The following is a 5403-nucleotide window of genomic DNA, read 5'->3' as shown; positions in this document are numbered from 1 at the left end:
AATTTAACCAGTAATTTGCTTTTATTCCTCGAAAATTTAATTTTCACAAACACATCATCTAGATTACTGTAAGCTTTTACCTACGTTTGTTTTAATTGTATTGAAGGTCCTCTTCATTAGTGTGATTGATCATTTCACTGCAAAAGTTTCAATAACCTCTAAGTGGCCTCTTTCCTCTACCATGTTGCCTCTATGTTGCCTCCATGTTACTGCCATGTGGCCACCATGTTGCCTCCATATGTTAATGCCATGTTGCTTCCATGTTACCATGCTGACGTGTTCTCCATGTTGCCATGAAGCCTCCATTTTGCCATATTGCCTACATATTCCCTATATGTTGCTGGCATGTTGCAATATTGCCACCATATGGCCATGTTGCCTCCATGTTACCATTTTGCCTCCATGATGCCATGTTGCATTCATGAGTACATCTTGCCTATATGCTGCCTCCATGTTACCATGTTACTGCCATATTGACTCCATGTTGCCACCATGATGCTTCCATATTGCCATGTTGCTGCCATGCTACCTCAATGTTGCTATGTTGCCTACATGTTCCCATGTGGCCTCAATATTGCATCATTGCCTCTTAAGTTGCCATGTTGACTGCATGTTCCCATATTGCTGCCAAGTTACCATGTTGCCTGTATATTACCATGTTGCCCCCTTGTTACCACATTGCCACCATAATGCAACATGTTAACACCATGTTGCCTCCTTGTTGCCATGTCTTCATATTGCCATATTGACTGTTGCCATGTTGATTCCATGTTGCCTCTGTTGCCATGTTGATTCCATGTTGCCATATTGCCTCCATGTTGCTGCCATTTTATCTCCATGTCATGTTTACTCTGTTGCCTCCATGTTGCAGCCATGGTGGCTACATGTTGCCATATTGCCTCCATTTGGCCATATTGCTTTGCCTCCATATTGACATGTTGCCTCCCTGTGGCCATGTTCCTTCCATGTCGTGATGTTGCCTCCATGTGGCCACGTTGCCTCCATGGGGACATTTTGCCTCCATGTTGCTACATTGCCTTCATGTTGACATATTGCCTCCATGTTGCCATGTTGCATTGTTGCCTCCATGTTAGCATGTTGCATCCATGAGTACATTTTGCCTCCTTGTTGCTATATTGCCTGCATGTTCTCATGTTGCCTCCATGTTACAATGTTGCCATGTTACCTCTATGCTCACATTTTACCTCCATGTTGCAATGTTGCTTCCATTTTGCTTTCAAGTTGCCTCCATGTTGCAACCATGTTACAATGTTCCATATTGCATCAATGAGGACATGTTGCCTTCATGTTGCTATATGCCTCCATGTTACCATATTGTCTCCATGTGGCTGCCATGTTGCCATATTGCATCTGTTGCCATGCTGCCACCATATTGCCATGTTGCCTCGCTGTTGCCAAGATGTTGGCAATATTACCTTCATGTTGCCATTTTCCCACCATGTTGCCATGTGGCCTCCATGTTGACATATTGCCATGTTGCCTCCATGTTTCCTCATTGCTTCCCTGTTATCTCATTCTTGCCATGTTGCTGACATGTTGGCAAGATTTTGCATCCGTGGTGCCACCATGTTGACTCAATGTTGCCATAACATTGCCACCATGTTGACATGAAGTCTCCATGTTGCCATGTCTCCACATTGCCATGTTGCAAGGTTGCTGCCATGTTACCTCCATGTTGCTACCTTGATTCCATTTTGCAATGTTGACTATGTGCCCATGTTGCCACCATGTTACCTTCATGTTCCCATGTTGCCACCATATTGACATGTTGCCTCCATGATGCCATGCTGCCAGGTTCTCCATGTTGCCTCCACGTGGACATGTTGCCTCCATGTGGCCTCCACATAGACATGTTGCCTCCATGTTTCCATGTTGCCTCCATGTGGCCTTGTTGCCAAGTTGCTGCATGTTCCCATGTTGCCTTGTAGCATCCATGTTGCCACTATGTTAACATGTTGCCACTAAGTTACTATGTTGCCTACATGTTGCTGACAAACTGGCAAAATTTTGCATCTATGTTGACTCACTGCTGCCAAACCTTGCCACCATGTTGCCATGAAGCCTCCATGTTGCTGCCATATTGCTTCCATGTTGGCATATTGCCAGGTTGCTTCCATGTTGCCACCATATTACCATATTGCCTCCATGTTCCCTTGCCTCCATGTGGCCATGATGCCTCCATGATGCCATATTGCCACAATATTGCCACCTTATCACCATGTTGCCATCATGTTACCTTCATATTGCCATGTTGCCACCATATTGATATGTAGCCATATTGACATATTGCCATGTTGCCTTCATGATGCCATGCTGTCAAGTTGTCTCCATGTGGCCATGTTGCCTCCACATGGACATGCCTCCATGTGGCCAGTTGCCATATTACCTGCATGTTCCCATGTTGCTATGTAGCATCCATGTTGCCACCAAGTTAATGTTCCCTACATGTTGCTGACATATTGCAACATTTTGCATCCATGTTGCCCCACCATTGCCATGTTGCTGCCATGTTACCTCCATGTTGCCTTCATGGTGCCAGATTGTCTCCATGTTGCCACATTGCCTTTATGTGGCCATGTTGCCTCCACATGGACATGTAGCCTCTGTTTCCATGTTGCCATCATGTTAACATGTTGCCTCTGTTGCCATGTTCAATTGTTGCTTCCATGTAGCATTCACATTGCCACAACGTTAACATGTTGCCACCAAGTTATTATGTTCCCTACATGCTGCCACCATATTGACTCCATGTTGTCTCAATGTTGCCCTGCTGCCTCCATGTTAACATGTTGCCAGACATATTGCCTCCATGGTGCCATGTTGCCTTCATATTACCATATTGCCTGCATATTGCTATGTTGCCTCTGTTACCATGTGTCCATGTTTCCTCCATGTACCCACCCCCCTAGATGCTGACCCCTTGCGTGGGTAGGGGGCTTAGGGACTAGCAGCTGGGTTCTGATGCCTGGTGGGATTGCTCTCTCACTGGTCCTTGGGGCCCAGCTGCTGATCCAACTAAATTAGTCAGAACTTGTCCTTCTTTCTGCAATTTTTTCATTCTTACTACATCCTTCTCCTTCATGCAATATTTTTTACTAGCATTTCGGTTTAATTATGTGGAATTTTCCACTTTTGTTAAATTTTACTGCTTAGGTGAGTCTGAGAAGGGATCGTGTTTTGTAAAGGGTTTGTATTCGAAGCTAATTATGGGAGTTGTGGTGGTTGAGTCGCCACCTGATATGGTTTGGACCCAAGAGGTAGTGATGGGACCCCTCCCATTGCTACCTTGAGGGCGGAAGTATCTCCAAACATCAGCCCATTGGAATCCAGGGGGGGCTGGTGTTTGGGATGGGACTCCTGGCTTTTGTCCGGAAGCCCACCAATACGTTTGGAGTGGGGAGTTGGTCCCCATTAGTGGGGGCAGAACTCCCAGCAGGCGGATAGCTTATACCTGGGCCACTGCAAGCGTATTGGTGCTATCCCATAAGGGTAGGGTAGGGTATGGGGTGGACCGTTGGGAGTCGACTCTCACTTGTGCCATTGGTGGAGAATTTGAATACCTGACTGACCCACGATACCTTCTTGATATAACCAAGCATTCTACAGATATATTTGAATTTATGGATATCAACCAATGTTTGCCCTCCCCTGGATCTGAAGACTTAACAGCACTGGCGACGACTACAGGCATGGACACGGATATGAGCTTGGCTATTACAAAGAACCATGCACCGAGACACCAGGGTGCTATTAAAACTGGTGGATTTGACATGAACAATAGTGCTTTATTGCACTAATGCAAGCCTTTCGTTGGACTAAGAGCGCTTGCATAGTGTCGCAAAACAGTTTGGTAAGGTGGAGAGTATTCAGATGCTAGTGAGGCACAAATGAAATTAAATGGCCACATTCTAAATGACACTGTTTTAAGCACCAAGGTGTTTTCGGTGAGGAATTTGAATGATGAGCCATTCGATTTTGTTCCTAAGAACAAAGAATGTGGACCAGCAACATATACCAGGACGCTTCCTCCCCCTATATGGTATGTTACCAGTTATAAAGAGGGAAGGGAAAATTTCATTAAAGCTTCAGAATATATTGAGAACAAAGTGGGTTCTATTCCTATCGGTAATCTGAAACGATATGGAAAGAACTTACTCATAAAAGCAGGCAATGAGACCCAAGCTATTTTATTATCAAAGTTCAAACCCCCAAAAAGTGGAAACATTGAGACTATAACATCGCACAGATTTTTTAACATGCTGAAAGGGGTAGTTTATTCCAGAGACTTGCATGTTTTTAATGAGGAGGAGATTCTCCTAAGGTGCCCTCCTTGTGTATCTCATGTAAAAAAATTGGGAGGGGATGCAGCTATGCTTTTAACTTTCTCCTCCAATTACTTGCCTGATACCATCAATGTTGGCCATGAGAGGATGCAAGTCAAAAAATATAAAAGAAACCCTAAACAATGTCGCAAATGTTTTGAATATGGCCACATTCAAGACTCCTATGGAAACAATAAGATGTTCTGTGTGCTCTGCTGAGCATGACAATTTGGACAAGTGTGAAGCAGCCCGTTATTGTTTCCAGTGCAAGGGTGATCATTCTCCAAACAGTAGGACTTGCCTCAGATACAGGTTTGAGCAAGATGTGTTGGCAGTGGCTGATAATGAACATCAGCATCAGTGCAGCAAAACGTGTGGTAATGGGGGCTAACAAGAGTGCCAACTCTACCTATGCTTCTGTAATAAAGTTGATGAGTTCTAGCAATGAGAGGCCACCAGTAATAGAATCTAACAGTAAGCATCGGAAACCTGTTTCTACTTGCACAGGAAATAATAATCGGAAACTTATGTCAGCAAGTGCTTTGAAGCCCAATATTAAAAATTGTTCTTCCAAAAGCATGGACAATTTATCCTCTCAAGCTGATACAAATGTAACGGTTGCAAATTCAGCCCCCAAGCAAAGTTTGCAAACGTCCACAAACAATAAGATCACCAAGAAGCAACCAAAGGAGTGGTCCAAACTAGAGAGATCTAGCTCGGATCCATCAATTATCACAGTCGCTAAGAAACATGATAAAACTAAAGCTGTGCCCACCAGGAAGCGTATAAGAAACACATCCCCGAATAATTAAAGTTTTATCATAAAAACTTCAAATGGGTACAGTGTTCTAGAAAAGATCTCTCCACCAAGGAAGATAGTTCCGAAAGCAGATCCAGTTCAAAGACATGCAAGTTCTCATCAGTCTTGCTGCCCCAAGACTAATAGCAGTAGTGATGCACATAATCACAGTAAAAATCCTGAGCATCAGCCTCTAATTCAGAAAGCTGTTTGTCAGCCAAGAACCCTAATCTCTGATAAAGATGAAAAGGAATCAAGAAA

This window comes from Macrobrachium nipponense, chromosome 10, assembly GCF_015104395.2.
Source record: "Macrobrachium nipponense isolate FS-2020 chromosome 10, ASM1510439v2, whole genome shotgun sequence".
NCBI lineage: Eukaryota > Metazoa > Arthropoda > Malacostraca > Decapoda > Palaemonidae > Macrobrachium > Macrobrachium nipponense.
Note: the sequence above shows the minus strand (reverse complement) of the source record.